Source organism: Poecilia reticulata, linkage group LG18, assembly GCF_000633615.1.
Source record: "Poecilia reticulata strain Guanapo linkage group LG18, Guppy_female_1.0+MT, whole genome shotgun sequence".
NCBI classification, from domain to species: Eukaryota; Metazoa; Chordata; class Actinopteri; order Cyprinodontiformes; family Poeciliidae; genus Poecilia; species Poecilia reticulata.
This window is the reverse complement of record NC_024348.1, coordinates 7,895,793-7,920,852: the sequence shown is the minus strand read 5'-3', so window position 1 is coordinate 7,920,852 and position 25,060 is coordinate 7,895,793. Positions and strand designations below refer to the sequence as shown.

Here is a 25,060-nt window from a genome sequence, read left to right as displayed (position 1 = left end):
TATATATATATATATATATATATATATATGAACCAGGTGCCCTCAAGTGCTTATATAAATATTGTTTAAATAAGTAAGAAAATATGGCAGCACATCTCTTTCAGTTGCAGTCTGTCAAGTATTGGGTAACTAATGTAAATAGATTAATGTTGTAGCGCTCAAACTGAAAAATATCTGTGGCACTTTCACTAGATTGCAGATGTGAGCAGTAAGGTGTTACCAAAGTGTTGTTTTACAAATGAATTTCAAATTCAAAAATACTTTATTAATCCCAAAGGGAAATTAAATAATTGCTATGCTGCACCAATGAAACAAAAAGCAGAGCCATAATTACACGATAGCGGTCTTTAATGTTTGTCTTTGGATTCTGGTTTTGGAATGAGGTATAAAAACTTTGCCTTGTGATCATCTTCTAATTCGTCAAAGCAACTAACACTGTTAGAATATGTAACAAATGTGCAAAAAAAGTTTTATTACAATATTGCGCTGAGATTTCCGATAGTAGAAAAGAACCAGAATCAATATGATGATGAGTCACAAATTCTCTCTCTCTCACACGATGTCAATATCTTCTGTTTTTGGCATTTCATTAGTACTTAAGTATAGCGTTTTGTTTTTAAAAATAAGACTATGCATCTCAGATTAGTTGAGATTAACAATAGAGTAACTTTTAGAATTGCAAAAGTGGTATGTTTATGCCAGAGATGTTTTCAGCCTCAAGTCAAAATGATTTCTGTCGTTTAACAAAGGAAGGAAATGGCAATTAGAGAAAAAAAAATACCACAGATGGTGACAAAAAAGAGTGACCTTGTGTGAACAGCAAGGGTAATGAATCAAAGACAGAGACGATGAATAACAGAGCATTACGAGGAAATAGAAACAGATGAAAGTAACTATCACTCAAGGTCTTTTTTTGAAGCATTTCTTCAGACAGAGTAAGTATGTTTTCCTAAACAGATCAGTATGTTACCCTGAAAGGAGTAATTTATCCAACTGGATTCTCCCGGGGTCCTAATGGTTGTTTGACTTTGTTATCCAATTATAAATAGTACAATCCAGCAAAAACGTGCCATTGGACGCAAAGCCATTTAATGATAATTTAACATATGGGACAAGTTGGAGGAAATGCACATACAGCCTTATTTTATGTAATTTTTGTTGGTCTAAAATTACAATTTTACAAACTATATTAAAAAGTCTTATTTAATTTGATCCAACTTGCAGAAACTTGGATCCAAAAAGTGAAAAAGAACAAATACGACTTATTTTAGACGATGTGTAGGCAGTAGTAGATATTAACTAAGAGTGCTGACGCCCTCCATTTTGCTGTGTTTATTTCATTATGTAACAGTCCACACATTTATTTATACCACTGAGTTAATTTGTGGCTGAGATTTTACATGTGCTGAACAATTTATCCAGAGAGAAACCACGTATAATTACTTGGTGATTTGACAAACTTAGATTAGAATTCATTTAAATTGCTGTAAAAATGATTTGCCCCTTACAGAATTTTGGTTTTTGTCACATTTAAATTCTTTAGATAACAATATCTTAAAATCATTTTTGCTAATAAGAGAAACATATTTAGCAACAGCAAAGAAATCCAACCCATTGGTTGCCACTTATTTTTAAGCCGATGAATTCAGAGCATCTTTAACGGCCACTTTTCTAACTTCCTCTCGTAGCTACCTGTGCCACTTTGTCAGCATATTTACAATCCCGGTTCACCCTGGAAATAACAGTTCTTTTAATGCATAAAAGTTTCCAATAGATGGACTTCTTTCCCCTTTGTTAATGCTCTCAGTCTGTTCGACCTTTCGCTGTACCCATTTCACATCGCTCAGGACAACAGAGGCGCTGGAGCCTATCCCAGCTGCTGCAGGAGAGGGAAGAGCGCAGACAGCCTGTCAGTCAACCGCAGGGCTAACATGCACTCAGACAACCAGCCAGGCTCATGTGAAATAGGTTCAGAAAGAATAGCATGCATGTATTTCATTTAAGTGGAAAGGAATGAGTTGGCGATTGTTTATGTAACATCTGGCAAAACTTTTTAGTTTGATTTCGAGATGTAAAGCGTTTTTGTACCTGTGAAAATCTTATTACCCTACAATAAAAAAAACAAAAAAAAGAGTGTATATAAACTTGTCATGATAAGAAATTAATCAATTAATTGCATGGTAAATTGAAATGACCTCAATAACTCCTATTGTGATTATTATGGAAGGGCAATATTGCTTAGAGACCATTAATCCATTTTATTTATGGTTTCAGTTATATGTGTTTTTTATTCTTTTATTTTTTGTTTTTGGTTGTGTTTTATTTTTCATATTTCAAATATCTTGCAGTTCCAGTGAAGTGTTCTATACAAAATTCAAGTTTATTGATCTTTAAGATTGCATTATTATGTCATTATCAAGATATTACTTGAAAATGGTCTCAAAACAACAATACTATAATTTATTGCATTAATTATTGGGACAATTTATCATACGGCAAAATTTGTTATTGTGACAGGCCGAAGTGTGAAGAATATTTTTGGCCAAAATACGTTACATACCAGCCTTTTGTCATTTCACTCTAATTTACCTCAGCTGGACTTGGTATAAAACTGTAAAAAAAACCTAGAAGGGAACGTTTTTCAAATCCAAAATTTAAAGTAAGTAATTTTTTTTCAATCTTCCTGTGGTTTTTATTTCACATGTAAAAAATCATGTGGACCTTGAAAGTGTGTTTTGGTAATTCAACCCAACCATTTATTGAACTACTTTTTTTTTGTAGGAAGGAAATGTAAAAAAAAAAAAAAAAAAAAACATTAAAAAATTGTCATCTTATTGATCTAAAATCGGTGTGCAACTGACATGTTCAAATGTTCATCCATCAATCTATTGACTTTTATTAAAACCTCACTTAATTGTGCAAGAGGCGAACTATGCCATAGATAAGTTACCAGATAAGTTTCCTTTCATCAAGATAAAAATCTCACTGAGCTGCTTGGGAAGTTAAAACTTTCCTGGCGTCTTTAACAACGTATAACTCCGACCTCTGAGTACAAAGACGATGCACAATAGTAGCGAGTCTCACTCCTCGTGCTTGTATTGAACTTTGTTTTTTGCATAGTAGGCTTTTCTTAATGCTAATTTAAAACCTGATTATTTTAGGTTGGAAAAACCTAAATATGTTGGCATAAAGAGTGGCATTTCTTTGACATTAGCTTCAAACTATAGTAAATGGCTCTAAATGTATGTGATGGCTTATTTATTTTTCCAGCCAATTCTGTTGGTGGGAATAAAATGTGTTTTTTTTTAATTAGTAAGCTTTTTGGCAGTGGAAAAGTAAAGTTTCTGCCAAGTTAGTGAGGATGATAGCCTTTGGTGTACAGGAAGTGTCACGATCAATGGATTTAAAATTGGCTAATACTTGCTTTCTCTTTCCACTTTTTCGCTCATTGATTTTTCCCCCTTCATTTTCATCCAGCTTTTTTTCTTTTCACTCAAACGGCCCACTCAGTCTTTACACACACTTCTAGCTTCTTTCCCCTCTGTTCTGTTCATCCCCGCGTCATCTTTCACCGTCCACTTCTTAACCCGTCTTTGCCCGTCCTATAAATTCTAGCTTATGTGAGCGAATGAGACACAAAGTGTCAAAAGCTGACTGGGTGAATCATTCCTTCCACTCCTGTCAGTCTGCGATTGTCTTCTTTTGTTCGCTCGCAGGCAGAGACAGCTCAGGAGAAGCAATGAAAAAAATTGATCCATTCTTTGTTGGTTTCTTTTCACACTTTGTTTGTCGTTGGCTGGTAAAATTATCTTTCTGACCCCATCAAGGACTATCAGTTTAACCTTCCTGGCTGCGGAGTATGTGTTTCTGTACTTCACTCGTCAGAAATAACAGTCGGATCCCTGTTGCTGGCTGATTGAAAGAGAATTAATATCCATGCTCTCAAAGCCTACAGGAATGTGAAATTTTGTTAGAAGTCAGTGAAAATAATTCACGCTGGGAGAACATAGATGATTAAGACGTCCTGGCATTACCGACAGGACCCTCCTGCTGCCTGTTCCTGCCCTGTGGAAATCCTTGTTATTTATGTCTGTTACGACTAATATAATTAGATGATTACTTCAGCAGTTATCCTGCTATAAACAAGGTAGAATGGGAGTTTGCTCAGCTAGTTTTCAGAAAGAGTGGAATTTTTTTGGCATTGGCCTCAGTGTGTACTCTGAGAAGGCATTCGACCGTGACCCATGGGGAATCCTGTGGGGGGTAGTCCGGGAGTATGAGGTACCAGACCCTTTGATACGCATTTACGTCCATGTGGTGTCAGAGCTTGGGCTGCTTTGCTGGCAGTAAGTTGGAGTTAGACTCTGTCAAGGTAGCCCTTTGTGACTGAATCTGTTCATAACGTTTATGGCCAGAATTTCTAGGCACAGCCAAGGTGTTGAGCGGATCAGTTTTGGTGAACGTAGGATCGCGCCTCTGCTTTTTACAGATGATGTGGTTGTACTGGTTTCATCAGGTCGTGGCTTTTGTTGGACACATTTGCAGCCTAGTGTGACACCCTAGACCATAGTCTTGAACCAGAAAAGGGTAGAATGCCTCTGGAGGTTTTAGATGTTTCCCTTCTGCCACACACCTGGGTGTGTCTTCGGAACACCTTGGGATTCCAATGTAGCCAGGAAGAGGGAAGTCTGGGTCTCCCAGTTCAGGCTGCTGGCGCTGTGGCCCGACCCCGGTAAGCGGAAGAAAATGGGTGGATGTTTGGATATCCATCTTGATGAATCAGGCAACATAGATGATCAAAAGGGCCATTTAGAATTGAAGAACATAAAATCATTCACAAGATGAAATTGGACAACTGAGAAAAAAATAAAAGCAACATTTTCTGTAATTTGCAAAGTGTATTTTATGTAAGTGCTATACTCTGAGTAACATCCTCTGTTGTTTTCTGTTGTAACCTATAGTTCCAAGTCACCACAATGCTACTGAGCAGCTTTCTCTGTGCAATCACCACCAAGGAAATTGTGTTTGTGTGAAAGCTGACAGTGATGCATTTGTCTTTGTATTTGGCTGTCCAGACACTTTTTTTTTTCTTTCTACTAGATTTTTGATCCTCTTCCAACCACAAAATGGACAAGTTTATGTCCAGTTAAAGCTCCCATAATTAACACCCTCCCACTTTCATGTAATAATAAACTGAATATAAAATGCTAAAAATGCTCAAGGAGTATACATTGAACAAAAGAGAATGAGTTTAACATAACGACTTAATAAATTTAAAACATGGATAAATTTAATTTGATAACTTGTAACAATTTAACTTTTTTTAAAAAGTTGGATCAACTGTTTTCGTTTTTCAGTGCATCTATTTACAGATTAAAACTAAAACTGTGAATGTCCAGTTTATGTAGTTAAGCCGAAGGTTGCAATCGGCTGGCTGATTTAGATTTAAATAAATTTTTTATTCATCTAAGGAAACAGGGATCTCTCAAAAGATGATGCAGCACAAACTGAACATAAAACAGTTCAAATGAAACTCTGTCACAATCTTTGAAAGAAACTGCAGTGTTTTCCAGCCCTCTCTGAACACAGACCTGCAAGCTTCACCTGATTTAGTATTTTTAACTTGTCGCCTAAACTGAATAGTAACCGATGTTGTCTGCATAACAAGGCAAGCACTCAAGGTAGATCAAGCAAAGACACCTAAAGAAGGCACTGAAGAGACAGAAATACCTAATGAAAAAGAAAAAAAGCTGTGCTAAAGACAGCTGGTGCAAAATGACACGAAACAAAGGGAAGCAGACAGGAGTACAGTTTCAGGGTTCGTCTCTGCAAGGGAATGCAAAACAAGTGTCAAGGAAGGTGGTAGGTGGACAGCATCAGCAGACATTTTGACTTTCTTCTTGGTGCATTTTATTTGCAGATGTCTTTACTCTTTGTCAATTTTGTTAATAAGGAAAGGGAGGCGTGTTTCGTCTCCCACAACTTCCCATGTTGATGGGCTGCCAAAGGAGAGAGATCATCTATAAAACATGGTCTGCACAGTGATGCTCTTGCTCAGTTTTGCTTTTTTTTTTCTTTTCCTATAACTAAAATAAAATTGTGGGGGATGAAATGGGTGAAGATTTCGATGATCACCAACTTGTTTTGGTTGTACAGTATTAGTGTAGTATGTTAAAAAAGTAAAATTAAAAGCAAATGTCGTGATCACGCTATCAATCAAACGTACTGTCTCCACTCTGTCACAAAAGATGCCTGTCACTTGTGCTTCAGAAAATGTTTAGAAATACTATTTGCCCTTAATCCCCCATTGTTAGTTTTTTTAATATTCAAGAGCTATGATTTCATGTTGAGAAATTGTGATGAAATCTTGATTTTACTGTTAAAAAATGTTGCTTTGAACTGCTTGTTGCATTGCCCAGCCTGGCTTCATTGGTTATGCTTCAGTTTTTGTTGGTCTATCACCCAAGTAAACACAGAAAACATATTCGGCTGTTACGGACCGTACTTGTTTTCTTTTATGATTTGCTGGTTGCTGTAAATTGTAAACTGCTGTTGTTTTGAATGTGTCATTCAAACAAATTTGACATTGACACTTGTTTTCCTGATATATGAATCTATATAAAAGATATTTCAAAACTTCCTCCCTTTATAAAACAAAGAGGCTTTTGCTACCTATTTCAACCAGAAATAGCATACGCTGATTTTTTTTCAGGAAAAAATGTATAGTCGCTCACCTTGGCAATCACGGCTCTTAGCTGTGAGTCTGTGAAGCCTCCAATCAGCGGTTTCCAACAGGAGAGTTGCTCCGTTTCGTCAGTGCGTCTGACTGCTTCACTGCGGGGCCACGGGAAAGTGTCAGACTTGCTGTTCTGTCACCTACACTTTCAGTCTGTCACCGCGCACGCGGCAGCGCGTGCCGCGTAGCCTTCTGTGTAGACGAGAGCCAGGCGCTCCGTTTGCTCTGCCTCGCCTCAGATAAGCGGATTCAAATCCGCTTGTTGGCTCTAATTGGAGATATTTAGAATTGCTGCAGGAGGTGGAAACGGCACAAACAGTAACAATGTGTTGCTGCGCACTTGGTCACAGTAGAATTAAGCCAACAGCGTGTCGTCTAAGTTTATAACACAATGCTTGTTTTAAATTGTTTTTCTGTTTTGGACAAACTTACAAAAAATGATTATATATATATATATGAACATAAATTCTAAAAGAAAAATGGTAACACTTTATTTGAAGTTGTGTGCATTAGACTGAAATAACACCTGTTATGAAGATGAAGGATTCTTCATGAATGTTTGACTGTTGTCATGAAGTGTCACTTGGTAAATAATGACACTTTTAATGCACTAAAAGTTGGATTTAAAGTCCATTAAAAGTATCAACGTTGCATTAAAAGTGTCATTATTTACTGAATGACACTCCATGACAACAGTCAAACATTCATGAAGAATCCTTCATCTTTATGACAGGTTGTTAATGTGATGTGTATGACAGTGCCACGTCAGTCTTTTGCACACCCTTTCAAATAAAGTGTTACCGAAAAAATACAGCAGTGAACTGATCCTAAAAATAATCTGGAGGATTCTTCAGTGAATGAGTATGTATGTGATTTTCCCAGCATAAAACCAAGTACCCCGAGTTGTGATCTTTTGGGGTTTTGTCTCCTTGAGGAATGTGTCAGTAGCTTAGTTTCCATTACAAATGTATGCAAAAACTTTGATATTCAGGTAATGTCGAAAAAACACAATTTCTCAAATGCGGTGTTTCCATTAAACAAAAGTGCAATTAACATTATATGTGACTAAAGGTTGTTCAGATGATAAGCCATTAATCATCATCCTACCACTTCCTGTTAGTCTTTTTCGCCAGTAGTTTCATCCAGTTGTTGATCACGTAATACAAAAAACACTTTTAGCATCATGTGACTTGTGTGATTGTTTCCAAACTTTTTCCACGATACTCAAATTTTCTGAGACATTGGATTTGTGGTTTCATTACCCTTGTGTCTTAATCATTCAAAACTTTACAAGAGACTTTAAGTTTAACTCTTATAGAATTGCTTCTATAAGAGTTAAACTTTCTGAAATGAGTGAGAAACAAAATACTGATCTTTTTCTCAACAATAGCTTTTTGAGGTGTACCTGTACTCAACTCCACTGTTTAACCCAAAAATGCAAATGTTACATTGTTTAATGTTAAGTAAACAAGCTTTCTATGACATTTTTTCTAACATCTGACTAAAGGAACCTTAAGCTACAGGAACAGTATGACAGAACATTTCTGGGGCTATGAAACCATTTAAAACCTCTAAATACCTTGATAGAGTTAACTGGTTCACGTCCTTCTATCCAAAGCCATTTGTCAAAGACCTTTTATTTTCTTTTGCACTACACACACATTGGCTGCCCTCCTGAAACTAGTAAGTGAAATTCCTCCAGGTGCAGTAGTAAAAACCACATAGATTGACGCCTGCTTAAACAAATGGCCTTCAAGCCAAAGACTTGGTCAGACCAGGATAAAAAAATACCTACTTTTGCCTTTTCTTATGTGATTCTGCCAGTAAAAAAACCTAAACGTGTCTCGGTCTCATATCTTCATGAACTTAATAATACAAAGAGCCTAATTTTCAGTAATGACATAAGCCTTTAATCCTTTCCTTTCCCCATACCTTGCCTTGATCTCCTGTTGATTCCAACATTTGCTACAGCAACGTGATGCTTTGATGCGTTCGGAAACTGTCGGCAGAAAGTCAGGATAAAAGTGAATGTTACCATAAATGACTTCACATTAGGGCTTTGAACAGATCAGACTCACTTTAAAGTTCTTGGCTGGGGCCTCATTTCATGTTGATTTTTTATTTTTTTTTCCGCCCTTTGCGCTATTTTGTTCATCAAAGTGGCTCAGCGGATGTTCTCTCATCACTGCGCGCCCGCTTGTTTAAACTAACATCTGCGTCCCCGATGCTGAGCAACCTTTGGGTTTAATGGAGCTCAGCACAGGATTTGCTGCTCTGCGGTGAACCCACATGAATGCTCACATTAGGTAGTTTTGGTCCAAGGACACCTTTGATTGTGTTTCTCTCGGGTCATTTGTTTCTGTTGTGTCACTGAAGCAGCTAATTCAAAAGCTAGCAAGTGTTGAAAACATGGCGCAGAGACTGACAGGAAGACTTTGACACCATCTGTACTTCCTCTTTCCTTCTTAGTTTTAGCTGCATTCTGCTTTGGAGGATGAGCTCTTTCTGTTGTTTGTCTCTGTGCTTCAGCACCACCTTCACAGTGTGAAAGCAGATAACTTTATTAACAATTTAATACAAGATAATTGGATCTCAGTTTGTTACATTTCCCCTCAACCTGAACAAATCTTCTTCAAGATGGCTGATGACTTTCAATGGATTGTGGATATTTCTGTCCTTTAGTGAACAACACTTCTTGGACTCTTGAGGTGTTGATTGGACATCATTAAAATGACTAAAAATGGGAAATTATATGATGACTGACATATTAGTTATTTTTTTTATACACCAACATTTGCGAAGTTAAAAAAATTACTGCACAAAAAAGTGAAGGACAAAATTATTCATGTATCTGGTAGATTAACGCCCAAATTATATTGGTTGTATCATGTTATACCTCTGTTAGCCTGGTAAAAACCAGACCCTTGTTTTACATTTCGCTTTGTAGAGAAGAGCTGCACTCTTGGTTATTGAGAAATGATTGTTTCTTGGAGGTGTGAAAGTTTAAAATTTTACCTAATTGCTAATGTTTGCCCATGACGTATGTAACACGACAGTTTGATGCTATGAAGCTTACCAAAAAATGCCTGCAGTGTAAACAACTCCACTGCGAAGAGAGAAGTGCCTAGCCAAACGAGACGGCTGTTAATGTTAGCTCCATATTTGGAGGCGTGGCCAAAGCATACGGAAAGGCTTTGAAGCTTCATCTGCTGCCATTGCTAAAACTTAAGGCAGGCTGCAATTCAAAAACAGAGCAGAAAATCATCGTTCACAACGTCTCCGTCTATTCACTGATCGACTCAGTTGAAATTCTACCGGAAAGCAAAAGATATAGTGACGGTATTTTTTATTACAAATTCCTGACTTCATAATGCTGTAAGTTTGCCTTTAATTCTCGAAAATTGTGATTTTGCTATTTTGTTTCTTGTGTGTAACAATGCTTACATTTTCTGAGTTAAGTTTTGTGGTGGCCAGTTAGTTCTTTGTGTCATCTTCAGTGGTCCTAATACTCCACCATAGACTTGTGAGCAACATTTATATCTGCTCAACTTCTTCTGTCTCTCAAAAAGACTCCTCAATGAGAAATCTCAAAAAGACGGCTCAATAACAATCTGAGCTCTCCCCAACACAAGTTAAAACTGGGATTATTTGTCAAACAGTTCAATTACACTGAGGAAAAATGTGATCAATATTTGTACAGAGAAACGTGACCCAGCAAATTTCACATTAGGGTCCTGAATAGAAAGGAAGTGCAAATGGGAAAATGAAGTCAATAACCGAAATGATTAACTTTCAATGAGAACAGAAGGGACTAACACATGATTGGATTAAGACAATGAATCCTTGCAGAGAAAAATACAGAGCATGGGGTGAGAAAATGGAACCGAAGTGGTTTGTTGACAAAATTAGGGAGTAGAATGACTGATGTGTAGCAATGGATGGCTCATTCAAAACGAGGATTTATTTTTGTTAGCACTAGTACTACAAAGCTTTTTGTTTATATTTTTCAGTGTAAAAGCTAATTTAATACCTCATGTTATTTTTAAAATCCCATAAAACCTTTCATTTGTCAAGGGAAGGGTTTTACTTTCCAATTAAATCTCATTTTACTAGTGTTAAACCTTTCAAAGCACATAACAAACATGTGAAGATAACAGTTAAAACTATAGTTCTTTTTTTGAACAAAGGCATTTCACCAAAATCTGCAGGCCAAATAGAGTTTCATTGATTACCTAGGGCCCGTAGAGTCTCTGGTGATGGAGAAAATTTTGCTATTTCTCATTCCCTGGGGCCAAATATGGATTTCATCACATCGCCTGTAAATCCACTCCACTCGACCAGTTCAAGTTTATTTTTTGTGCTCATGTTGTTGTTTTTCCCTTATTTTAGCAGCTGCTGGTATAGAATAAATCTAGCTCTCCAGTCGTTCTTTTTCTTCACCTCCACTGGTCGCCCGTATACAGGGCCTTTCAAAAATTCATCAGCACCTCTCGGAGAAATCTAAAATTGAGTTTTTTATTGAAACAGATGTCATTGTGTTCTCAATGTTATCACTCTAATATGTCATTATGTGTGAGTAAAATGTTCACTCATGAATCCCATAGTGGTTACATTTTTAATAGATTAATGCATTTAATGCAAAGGTTCAAAACGTTGTCCTCATGAACGTTTCTCGTCACAAGTGAAAATCTTGACTGAGAAGTCAAAACAAAGAATCAGTTAGGATTCCATTAAAGAAATTTAAAAATGCCCTTACTCAATTTGTCATAAATGCCTTGATCAAAGACGAACTCAAAGTCAAATCCCAATCGATTTATCCTCGAAACCACCTGAGTCGGCTTAAGTTTCAGGAAGCAATGAAGGGAAAAGTAAAGTCAAGGTTTCCGTGTCTCAAAGGACTTTCCCCAAGCGTCTTCCCAGCTGCCCTCAGGCTCTTCCAAAGATGAGAGGTAATATTTTTCCTTGCAGCCATGAATCAGCCCAGGGTTCCTAATAAGTACCATAACCAGCAGTGGTTGGCTGTTCCTTTTAGCCCCAGAAACCCCCCACCGGTTTCAGTGAACCGTTGAGCCCATCAATCCAGGACCAAAAGCCTGTCGAAAAGAGCTTGCGTTTGCAGAAACGTTCTTTTGCTGAACATACATAAAGTATACATACAAAAGAAAAAAGGACAGACAAAACGGAGTGCCTAGCAAATGCTAGGTACTCTAGCATTAAAATTTGAAAAGGCAATTTCAAATCTACTAGAACAAGAGAGTCCACCTAAACTGAAAGGCTTGAAGACCGTTAATCAGAGAAGCAGCTAAGAAACTCTGGAGGAGTGGCAGAGATCTACGGTTCACTTAACAGAATCCGTTGTGCTTAACACAAATTTGGGGTTTAAGGGTGCATTCACACCTCCATTGATTAGTCCGCTTTAATCAAACTCTAGTTCGTTTGTCTAGAAAGTCTGGTTCATTTGGGGAGGTGTGAATGCGTGATCAAACTCTGATGTGGACCAAAAAAGCGAATTCTGGTCCACCCAAAAACCTCGGTTTGGTTGAAGTTAACTCTGGCACGGTTTGAATGTGTAACCCGTAATTAGTCAATTAGTCAGACTTTTATTTTTACGGGCCCACTTCCTGTTTTGCCCCAAACTCTTCAACTTATTTAAAGCCCCGCCTCAGCGCAGTTTAAAACACCACCTGTTCCACTGTGATTGTGACTGGCTGTTGGCGTCTTGCTGATCATCTCTCCTTGGAAAATTCACCCAAATCTCTGAAACTGATTTGAACTATTGGTGAGTTTGCTTGKTTGATAGCAGTATTGTTCAGCATGAAAGTTTTGCTCGATTGCTCATTGGAGCATTTTTTTATTAGAACTGTGGCAGTTGTTACCTGGGCTGTCACCGGGATTCACAGCTGATCGCAGTCTAGCACTCTCTGCTGAAAGGTAATTGATAGTTTTGTGCAAGATTTCATTACTTTCGTAATGAAATTGATTGAAAATAGGATGTAGCTACATTTAAATTGATATTGCGCAGTATATTTTCTTTTTCCTCACACTGCTTGAGTATTTTGAGTTAATTTATTTTCTCTTGATTGATATTTTGAAAGTGAACTTTGATTTCAACTTTAACCTTAAATGGATTAGTTTGAAATATGATTATTCTTTTTGTTTATCTAAATCATGGTTAAAGTTAACCTGACTGAAATGTTTAGTTTAATTATTGAATTTGATATTTATTGTATTTGTGTGTTTGCACATACTTATTGTTGATAAACCGCCTAATGGGGTTTTTTTTGGCCTTTTAGGTCGGGTTTTTTTTGATGGATCAGATTCTCAGATCCACTTCTGAGCAAAGGATGGCGAGCTAAGGACAAGAACTTTGATCTTTTGAATTTATTTATTTTGAATTAATTTGACCCTCATTGTGTATTTGTAATTGTTTGTTGTTGTTTTTTTYCCCCCCTATCATCAATACAAAAAACACCAAAACTAAAACAGTGATTGTCTTCATTCACACCTCAGGCTCCTTCAAGAACCATCTTCTGATACTGCTTTTGTAGCCGCAGTTAGCTGCGTAGCCCATAACTGTTACAAATGCGTATGTGGATGCAAGCGGACTGAAGACCTCTCCAAAAACAGCAAATGCCCTGTTGACCCAGAACGGGTTTGAACATTCTGAGTCAACAGAGCCAAATAAACGCACAAGTCTAGCACCAGCAGGAGAAATGCCTCAGTTACCAAAGAGAAATCCTACAACCGCTAAAATCTGACACTACTTAATTTTTACTTACATTTTGTGAAGAATCAAGTTGCGCAGGGTTCTTCTTCTGAGGTTTTTGTGTCCGTTCCTTCAGTAGTTGTTGGTGCAGCACCACCACAGTTGTGGAGGTGAACAGGGTTTTCAATGAGTTTGGATTGTTTGAAACAGTGCAGTGTGAAAGCAAACCTCACCAGCCGAAAATGTAACAAATGTTGCAATCCCCAGGACTATCAGGGATAGGACTATAAAATGCTCTGGTCAAATAAGAACAAATTTATTGTTTGACCAATATATGAAATCTGTAGTAAGACACAGAAATTGCCTTTTTTGCAATTTCTCCAGTTAACCCGGCGCAGTCGCCGCCCGCCGTGGGGTGTACAAGCATGTGACGCATTTATAAGGCTTCGTAATAACACGGACGCATACCGAGTTTTCATTTCAACTCTGTTGGACAGCACGGACTTCAAACTTTATAAAAGTGGTGTTTTTATATTGGTTTTGTGGTTATTTACGTCAAAATAAAGGCAGAAATAAGATTGATCATTTCTGCCTTATTTTGTGGGGTCTAAATGTACCACATTTCGTAACAACCAATGAAAATGTGTTGACGGTCTGTTGCTAGGTAGAACAGAGACATCCGGAGAGAGACGAGGACGGGGGATTTGGATACGGCAAGAGACTAAGGTGCAGCGATGCTGTGAATTTTACTAAGTGTTTCGATGGGTTTTTTAGACTATAAGTGTGTTAGTTAGAGTTCGTGGTGTGTGCAGGGGTAGTAGTAGTAGTTTTGCTAGCTATCGCTACATGGCTTCATAGCGAGCGCTGACACACAGAGAAGAGAGACTGGGATGGCCATTTAGACCTTGACTGCCAAGGGTTAATCTGGTTGAATGACACCTGTTGTACAAGTAAAAATGAATGCAAACCTAAACACTCCAAAAGACTTGCAGTCTCTTTGTAGCAAATATGTTTTATTTTTAAAATATACTCTTCCTCCTACTTAATGACTATGCACTTTTGTGTTGATGTACCACTTAATGTCACAATAAAATACATTGAAGTTAATAGATACAGCATAAGAAAATGTAAAGTTCAATTTGTATAGATTTTTCTGCAAGGCAGTGTAAAACAAGAGCTTTACCTGCAGCCTTTATCAAGCTGTTGATGTAAATATTGCAGAAGGAGCAACTTTTTCTGGCTCCAAATCATTCAATGTCATTCTTTTGAGTGATTGGATGAGAAGCAGTGGTGCAGTGTGGGAAATATTGTAGAACAAAATGGTCGGTGTCTATAAGGAACAAAGAAAATCATTCAGAAAAAAATACTTAGCTGTGTAACCATTCAGTGCAAACAAATTCAAAATGTTCCATTTAGACTTTGAATGCTCTTGTTGTCATCCTCAATACTGATGGATCTGACATAAGATTTTTGTTTTGACTTTTAAACTGTCTTTGCACAGTCTAAATGCACAGTAAAACCAAACAACTGTCCAATTGTGAAAGGTGAACCCGTCTTGGAAAAAGGGACAGTAACTACAGATTTTTACATATAATGTTACATCCATAAAATCTAAAATAAATCTAGATGTCCTATACGTACTTAAAGCACATTACCTGACAAAATCTCCCGTCATATAAATTATTTTCTAAAATAATTTCCTCTGATCCATGCTAGTGGGTGAGAGTAGCTTTATCAATATGGATTTTTCTGCTTAAGAAATATTTCACACAGACATGGTACAACTTGCTTCACTATAAGGTTGAGGCAGATGATTTTTGCTTTCAGATTATTGTAAAACGCTTATTTAAAGTGAACTTTTATCATTCTCGGCGCACAAGGGATTCCGGTACATGCTCACTCTCGTATCTCGTGATGAAACAACTGAGTTCCTTCAGGCATGCCCTCAGATAGCCAATCAAAATCTGTTCGTCCTGCCATAACACAGTTCCCACCAAAGTGGACTGACCACTGCAGGAAGGGAGATTAATGAGAAAAAAAAAAGTAGGGTCTTGTTGGAAATAATGAGGAGGGTGATTCACAACTTAGTGTGGGAAATAAATGGACAGTGGAGGAGGAAGTATAGGAGGAGAAGAGTGGAAGCTGAATTTTTATGAGATGGATGTAAGAGTACAGGATTGGGTTTATGAAGTGGTGCACAGTGTCAGCTCAGCAGGAGATGGTGTATGTATAGAAATATAACCCAGAACTTTAAGGGTTTATTTGAAAGAAGAAACTGATTCTAAGGGTGCATTCACACCAGCCGTGTTTAGTCTGCTTTAATCCATCTCTAGTTCGATTGTCTAGAAAGTCCGGTTTGTTTTAGAATATGCGAATGCGTAATCGGACTCTGATGTGGACCAAAACAAGTGAACTCTGGTCCGCCTAAACGCAGAGTTCTCTGTTCGGTTAAAGCAGTGTTTCTCAAACTTTTTCAGGCTGAGGACCACTTAACCCATTTAGCAAACACTCACGGACCATTTAACCTGAAAATGCCCCCGTGATAATGCATCTTAATATGTGATGCTACCTGAAATGAAAATATTAGTCTCTTAACTCGTCCTAATGAGAAGAGTGGTGGTGTTTGGTAAAAGTGACAAAGCCATGAACACGTCAACTTGGGCATTTTGAGTTATTTACAGATTCTGAAAGTGTCTAAGGTTACCAATGATGTCAAACATATGGAAATAAAAAAATAAGTTGTTCTTTACTGCCAAGTGTTGTCTGCATTAAATAACATTTAGGACAATTTGTGATTTAGAATCACAATTCAAGAAAAAGAGACTTGAGTTGCTTTAACAGAAACAAGAAAACCTTTTTTGCACCATTAAATATAAAAATTAACCCATTTCTATCCATTGTTTTTATTTATTGCATTTATTTAATTTTATATTTTTTTAATTAAATAAAAATAACAATAGCTGTTGACCCTGAAATCAGAGCATCAATTCATTACCAAGCAAAGTCGTAAAAAACAAACAGTTCTGACTAACTGGAGCGATTCCTACCGTTCAAAGGAATCCAGTCGCTACTGAATGACACATCAACAACCAACAGCTATAACTCAGCCTCCTCTGACCATATAACATTCCTGGAGTTGTTTTCTTTCCGGTATCTGCAGCTTTTCTTTTGAGTGGCCCGGTTTTAAACCAGTTTTCCATTGTTACTTTTATCACAATCCTTTGTTAAGCTAGCGATAGAGCCACACTTTGAGCTTGCGTCACAATAAACAAACAGTTGTTTACATGCAGTGTCCGGCATTCTACTAGGGGGGGCCCACGGACCACCAGTGGTCCACGGACCACAGTTTGAGAAAGGGTCAAAGTGAACTCTGATGCGGTCTGAATGCATATGTGAATGCCAAGTGAACCAGAGACTGCTTTGAAAGCAAGAAATAGACTATAGTGCAGGGCATTCTGGGTAAATATAAACAAAACAAACAAGTTACTCTAGCGCTAGCGGGAGAAATGACCTATGGTCTTTTACCAAAGACAAAAGAGAAATCTCACAACCACTAAAATCTGACTGCACTCTATTTTTGTTTCCATTTTGCAAAGAAGAAAGTTGCGCTCATGTCTTCTTCTGAAGTTTTTGTGTCACTTCCTTCACAAAAACGACAAGGGGTGCAGCGCCACCAAGGAGGGGAACACGTTTTTTAAAGGGTTTGGTGAGTTTGACATGTTGAATGTAAGCGAACTGCGTCCTCTAAATCAAACCGGGTCTACCAGACTATCAGGTGTAAAAACTCCCTAAATGTCTAATAAATCAATTAGCAACCTTTAGGATTAGAAATCGGATTTTTCCTCTTCCTTATAATGCCAGTGAAGTATCAATAAACAAGCCCTGCTAAGCTGTATTGACACTGTATCGTGTGTTTTCTCTCAGTGGTATACAAACTCAATATATAGGGCACAGTCACTGACACTTGTAGTAAAGCTGAATAAACAGCCTTAAAAAACAAAAGAAATGAAGAGAAACCACAAATAGTAATTACTAGAAAAAAGATTAACAAAACACCTAAAACAAGCAACAAAGCATCCTGCCAATGTGGAAGGAAAGGGAGACTAAAAGTGGTAAATCCCATTAGGAGCTTGATGTTATTTTTTTATTTATGAAGGGCATTTCCAAAATGAATATAAGAAATATGTTTGTTAAAAATAGCTGGACGAAGCTGTAAAAGATAACCTGAGTAGTTCATTACGACCTGAAGCAGAAATGAATCTGAGGAACTAATGCTTCACGGTTTTATTCAAGGCTATGCTTAGTCATTTTAATGAACACCTTACTGGCTGTCAGTTGTGATTGGCACGTTCTGTTTGGCTGGGAGGGCTGAACAAAAAGCGGCGTTGGGCTGGAGGGGCGGGACGGCAGATGATGAGCTCTGGTTAGAGAATCAATGAAGGGTAACCGGTTTGACCTCTCACCTTGGCATATCAGCCTCAAAGTGCCTGACTGGTGAAGTGTAAAATCATTAAGCTGCTCTCTCTCCTGGAACTGTAGGTGTGTCTTTGCATTCGTCCTCCTTGACAGTAGTTGTTAAACTTACTTTCAGTAAGTGTTTACACCTCATTTAGCAAACCTGTCACAGAACATCTGAGAGGTTAAATTATACACAAGTGGACTCTAATTAGATGACTTCCCAGGGCAACTGACTGGGCCGGATTTTATTTTGTCAATCCTACATGGATGATTCACTGGATTTTGATCCAATATAGTCTTAAGAACAAGTGCATAAAGACTTGCTCTAAGTCTGGTTGTTGCAAAACCTCCAGTGATTTCTAAAATTGGAAGTGATTGACCAATTTGTCAGGAGTTGTCCGTGGTCTTGACCTTGACCTAAGTGTCGAGGTCAAATTTATGTATACAGCACGAATCTGGAACTCTCCTTGTGGTAAAACCCCATGCAGAGAATTGCCTATAAGCTGAAAGCAACAAAAATGAAATATAAAACCCATTAAATAATCTTGTCACATTCACATTACAATATTTAACATTCTTCTTAGTGAGAATCGCTTCAAACAGGTTCAGTTCTGTTACTTCAGTAGGAGAGGAAAACATCCCATAGTCGTACGTCAACCTATCTGAAAGCCATAAAGAGTAAAAAAGCAGGAAATAAAAATCTTAGCATTTATTCTGTTGTATAGTAATTGCTCATTTTTCTTATGATGCCCAGCAAATTTGTCATTTTGCGCCAGACGTATGGGGAAACTATAAAAAGAAGATTGCAGAATAATGGGATTGACACTGGACTGATTTGAAATGAATCACAGGGAATATCCGACCAAAGCTCTGTCGACCGATTCATCCATTTAAAAAAAAAAAAAAAAAAGTCATAAATAAACAGACACATTGCCTCTTGCAAGTGGAAATAGATCATTCACTGGACAGACTGATGAGCAAGAGATGAAACATGCGCACCAAGTCAAACGAGCATGCCATCTCTATCGATTTATTTGGAAGCCGTGATTATTCTTCAAGACGACTTTTCATGAAGGCTCACATTTTCCTTCATGTCCATGTGAATCCTAACAAGCTTCAGAGTAAAAAAAAAAACAAGAAAGATGATCAATGCTTTAGCACACAAACATCCAGTCATGTTACTAATTCTCTTCTGAGCGGCTTTCAGTTACAGCATACGCGTTCATTTTCAGCTCTAATAGAATATTTCCTTTCAAGCGATGGATGAAAATGGCAAAAGAATTTCAGGATACGTCTGGAGGCATATAATAGGCAACAGAAACCGGCTGTGAAAAAGAATCACGTTCTGAGCCCTAAAGCCATTCTAGTCGTCTCCTATGGAGCGAGAATGCAGATGCTGATGCCTCGAGAAGGTATTTGGCCCTTACATAGTTGTTGCTTTTTGCTTCTTTGTCAAACTTTACTTGATTGTATCATCAAACAAACATCAGTGTCAGAAAATTGATCTCTTTACCATATAATTGCACAATTTGACATTTCGAAAATAAATCCACTCAATGGAAAAATGGCAATTTTGAAAAAAAACAAACTTGTTTTTCGATGAAGTTTTAGCATAGGATGAATGTTTTTTCTTTTTTTTTTGTGGTTGTACTGAAATTAGTTTATTTCACAAAACTGCAATGAAAACACATTTTGCCTCACATGAGTCACATGATCAACAACCGGATGTTACTACTGGGGAAAAAGGCAAAGACGATGACAGGAAGTAGATGGAGGATGATGACACAGCATGTTTTTAATGACTTCACAAGTTTATTCACTTGTGATTTTATTTGTGATTCTTATTCAACCCCTCAATTGAAAGTTGTCTTTTTAATTACCAAAATAGTGACAAAGTTTTGCACACATTTGTAATGAAAACGCAGCTACTGATATTCCGAGTAAGTACAAACTCAACTCTTTGCAGAATTGTTTTATTGCGTGTCTTTGTGTTTTCGGCCAGCTGTGGTTTTGCTACTGGATCTCTCCAATGAATGCCACTTGTGCACACAGAGAGTGACTGAGCTAAATATTGTTCTTGCTTCTTGTGTGACCTCCTGGATAACTTGTTGGACCATTCATCGGATGACTTTGGTCTCTTGGCAACTCCTAGGAAACTACATCTGCATGTTTTCTCTATTTTTCTCCAAAGCTTTTGCAGAGCGTCAGAAGCCTTAGAAACGCTTTACAGTCCCTACCACACTGATAAATGTCAGTGACTTCTTCAATTTCATTAGATTGGGACAGAATGTTTTGCATTTTGAAATCTTTCGGTATACTTAATGTCGTCAAACAAGTTTTATTTAAGGGATTTTATGAATTTGTTGTTCAGGCAATATGTAGGCCTGAGGTTAAAACATTGCAAACCTCTTCAAAATGCCGAGTGATGTTTCTTCATTTTTATTTTCAGTTGTATTACTCGAAATTGTCTGTATTCATATTAAGTTATATGAATATCAATATGTCCTAGTATGTTAGCAAATTAAAAAATATGCCATAGGGTGATCTTATTTTGATTTTTTTTTTTTTTTTTACTGCATGTAAAGTATATTTTTCCAACTGAAATTTGCTCAAAACTGTCATAGTCTAAAGCTGTAAAGATGACATGTTTCTCAGCATGTTGTCATTGGCTCTTCACAAAAATAAATGTGCTGCCTTGCGATCAAAGGCAACGCAGATACTTCCGCAGATCTGTGCGTCAAATACATGTTTGATATTCTTTATGGGTAACCTCTTGAGTAGCACATTTTAAAAAAAATTCAGAACCAGAGGTGCAACAAAGGATGCAACTGTTTGATCTTTTAGCTCTATGGAGAACACACGCACACACACGCACACACACCCACACACACACACTAATATACAACAGGTCACCCCTGCAAAATATCCTGAGAACTCCAATCCCCCAGCCTCCACCCACTTACCGAAGCAAAAACAGACGACTTACACACGGCTCACAGCAGACATGGTGATAAATTTTAGTTGTCAGACCGAGTTGTTGAGGCAAACGGTTTCTGCAACAATTCGGAACGTCTGTTTGCTTCTTTGGCACCGAAACGTGACTTGTTTTTTGTTGTCAAACTGATTTCCACAGATGCAGACATGAGGCGTCTAGAGGATGACAGGAACTTCCAGACCTGCTGACTCTCTTCAGGGAAGAAGCTTCACAAGCGTCAACGTCAGAGGTGCACTAAACGTACTTGATGTATTGACAAGCAAATCTCTGCCAAGATACAATGCCTGGCAAAAGTATTTTTCCATTTTCGTTCAGCTTCCCCCCCAAAAAACTGAAGCTTGTATTTGTATCAGTCTTCCCTTTGATTACCCTAAACAAACCATTTGTCATCGGAACTCTAAGCCAACATGAAGATCATGTATGAGAAATCCCTTAAATATGCTAGCGACCTGCATTTGAAAACTGTTTACTTATGTTCTTGAAGACCTCCAAATAAAATCCAGAGCCACTAATTTCTCTTCATAATCCAAAAAGACTTCTAGCTGTAGTTGCTGTTCAATAAGCATGGCATACCTTCCAGATTTTTACTCATAGTACATTTTGAAAGTAATTATTTAATCATTATTCTCCTTCTCTTGAAAATTATGCACTACTTTAATCACATAAAATTAAAATGTAAGACACTGAGAGTCTAAAGATGGACGACTGGAGGGGTTACTAGTATTAGTGGCAATAAGAAGATTGTCAATTTTTTGTCGTTGCTGGCTTGGTAATGTGGTTGTAAAGAGCCGCTCAAACAGAAGTCCAAAAAACATTAGTGCATCTGTGCGTGCGTGCGTGTGTGTGCCTCCCTCGGAGTGTGGGGGCTGTGAATATCCACGTGGGAACCCGTTATGCCATCACTGCGGGTGGGATTAGCCCCTCCTGGCAGGTGTTTGATCAGGTCGCCGTGGGAAATGGAGGTGAGCGAGTGACACTTCATTAATCCACGCGAGGCTCTGACAGCACGTCCTATTTATTGTGCCGTTTTTTTCTTTTTCTGCTGCCGTCTGGTCACTGACGGCTGATCTGTTGAAGCCGACAGGGCCGCTGCCAAAGCTCATGATGAACTGATGAAGCTCATATTTGGTTCGAATCTGTATTCCGTCTTTGGCGGTCTTACATCACAGACCCTCAGGCACTCAATTTCAGTTCTGTATGTTTGCAGTCATATTCAATAAATTACGATACGCCTTCCGATGAGGCTCGTTTGGCCACTTAAAAGTAGCCCTTTGAAAATATTAAACTTCAAGCAGCTGTTAAACATACTTTCCGTGAAATCTGCATTTCTGTTTTTTTATATTATTGGTCTGATGTAATATTCCAATCTTGAATATCATGGTTTTATTAAATTTTAGCTGAAATATCATCACAATTACCAGAAAAACATTCTAAAAGTTAAGTCTGTGTAACTAATCTATATAATGAGTTAAATTTTTGTGTATCAAGTTACTAAAACAAATGAACTATTCAATAATCTCCTAATTTGTTGAATATGGCTGTACAGGAAGTGCAAGAACCAAGTAAATCCAGCCTAGTGGGATAAACAGACTATCGGTCAATATTTTATTTTTTTTATTATCTTTTCTCCATCCAGTTGGTCTCAGTTGCAGCTGCAGCCTTCTTAGCAAATAACGCTGTTGATGACTCAGCTTTTAATGTAATTGCAAATGACTATGGGGACATCACGCAAGCCTGCAGGCAGAAAGTGATTTACTTGGTTTTTAACCTTGCAGATTTGCTCGGAGACTTGATATTCACATGCATTAGATGTTTCAGGCTCCGTTTCTTCAAGCATGAATTAGCTTTAATGTGTCTTTACAGTACACAAACATACAAACACCACACACTGTCCATTTGCAATCTGACACAGAAAAACTGCAAAAAATTGTGAAAGGAGGCTGTACGGTCAGTTGAGACCAAATCGAACGTTTTTCATCTACATGCGAAGCGCTGTGTGCGTTATGTATTTGTGCTCGTTATTTACCCTTAGGGTCACATTCCTGTAAATGTGTCCTGACACAACTGGTGTAATGAAGTCAGGTTTGTGGTCTGCCTCGCTCACACATCTCTGTAGCTGTGCTCACACACTTTCACGCTTTAAGATCAGGGCTGTACTCCAAAACATCGACTCCATTGTCCTTAAGCCAATTTGGAACTAATTTGCTGGTGTGATGAGTCATAACCAATCTTCAACTCCCTGAATTATGATTTGAGATGGCGTTTCTTATCTCATGTCATTTATTTTTTTAATTGGACCATTTCAGTGACGTTCTAAGACCTGCAAGCTTCTATCGCTTTCCACCAAATCTAGAAAGGGTTGATAAGGCCAAATCTAACAGACCACCAGATCAGACTATGTATTGTTTATTTTAAGTGATTTTTAAGATATACATACACCGGTAACAGTGATGGTAAAGACAAGTTAATCTAGTTTTATTTACAATAAAATATCAGTCATCTTTTGCAGACATTTGTCTGTTTAAAAATATAATGGCATTTCATCATACATACACAGCCTACAGAACGACTAACTTTTATTCAGTCCACTGCTGTGTTTTCTTTGTTGTTGATGTTTTATTGCCAAAAATTTCTTTTAACTTTTAAAAACATTTTTAAAACAAAAACACAGTTTAGCAACTGGTGGACTGGCCTACCGCTCCTACCACTGAGCTTAGCCAGATATCTGGGGAAAACCTTCCAAATACTCAAGGCTGCCTCGTTCTCTAAAGTACTGTGTGTGTTCTGGGAGCCACTCGGGATCCCCACAAACTGTTCACGTGCAGTTGAGATTTCGCAGTGGAGCATACAGATTACACATTCCTTCACTTCCTACAGTCAGAAACGATATTAGCATACTTGATAACCTAACTCTGTTTCTGCACATCTTTGTTGTGTGGGACAAAGTGGCAATCTGGCTGACGTGCGAACCTCATCAACTCAGTGTCGCATCCAAAACAGTTTGATACACTGTTTCCCACTGAGCAGCTTACCGAATACAAATACGAGGCCATAAAAATGTACCTAACAGATCGAATCTTTGTCCCAGAGAGTATTTACAAATGTTCATCTACTAGTTCAAGTTTATTAGTACAGCACATTTCAGCAACAAGTGAGTTCAAATGCTTTACATCATATAAACCTCATCATACCACCTGGTGATCTCGTAATGTAGAGCTGTGTATCATCTGCGTAGTTATGGTAGCTAATCCTATTTCCTGTTATAACCTGAGTTATTGGGAGCATATAGATATCTAATAAGAGGGGTCCCAGGTTTGTACCTTAGGGTTCCCCACATGTGACATCTGTGCAATACAATGTTAACCAAGTTAAGTTTGGGTAAGACTTGAACCAGTTTCGTACTGGACCAGTCGATTCAGTATTATGTCATGATCAACAGTGTCAAATTCTGCACTGAGGTCCAACAGAACCAACACTGTGGTTCTTCCACAGTCTGTATTTATGTAGCTTTTTATTATGTTCACCCATGTCTGTAAACAGCAAAACATGTCCATCTCTCACACTCAAAACCCATTTCCTGAATAGTACAATGGTTTGACATTCCCATAGTGTTCATATTGTGCAGGTTTATGTGCACACTCTTAAGTGTCAGGAGATTGTCACTATATGGGAATGTAAAAAAAAGAGACCAATCTGTTTTGTTGCCACGCTTAAAAAGTGCAGCTGCTAAAACTTTTAAAAACAAACACCTGGCAGTACTTGATAATCTAAAAAAAGTAAATGGAGTTTACTTGCTGCTCCGTGGGAGTTTTCTGAAGTGCTTTGTGTCATAAGGTGAAGTGTTGAGTGGTGAGGAGAGAGACCCCGATGAGATGAAAATTATGAATTTAATAGAAGCTCGACAGTCCAAACAGGCAGGCGGCTTGGCAGAGCGGAAAACACTGGGGCTCAGCACCGGTAGCAAATGACTCTAAAGATAAGACTGACACGATGAGCTAAGCCATCACAGGACTATACAGTTACACTGTGACGACTGAGAACACGCTGACAATGACAAGGATCCGACGAGGAACACAGACAACAGGTGAGACTAAATACACTGGGAGGGTAATCACAGGAACGAGACACAGCTGGGATCAATCAACGGGGAGGACAGGACAGAGAC

The 25,060-nt window shown here is 38.0% G+C and overlaps 1 protein-coding gene across 2 annotated transcripts in view; it reads left to right on the top strand.

Annotated features, from left to right (window-relative positions):
- htr2cl1 (5-hydroxytryptamine (serotonin) receptor 2C, G protein-coupled-like 1) overlaps window positions 1–25,060 on the top strand; it is a 180,652-nt gene that overhangs the window by 22,284 nt on the left and 133,308 nt on the right. For both annotated transcript variants that reach the window (XM_008435330.2, XM_008435326.2), the window contains exon 2: window positions 21,034–21,124. The gene's annotated coding sequence lies outside the window, so the exon portion shown is untranslated. The remainder of the gene's footprint in view (window positions 1–21,033; window positions 21,125–25,060) is intronic.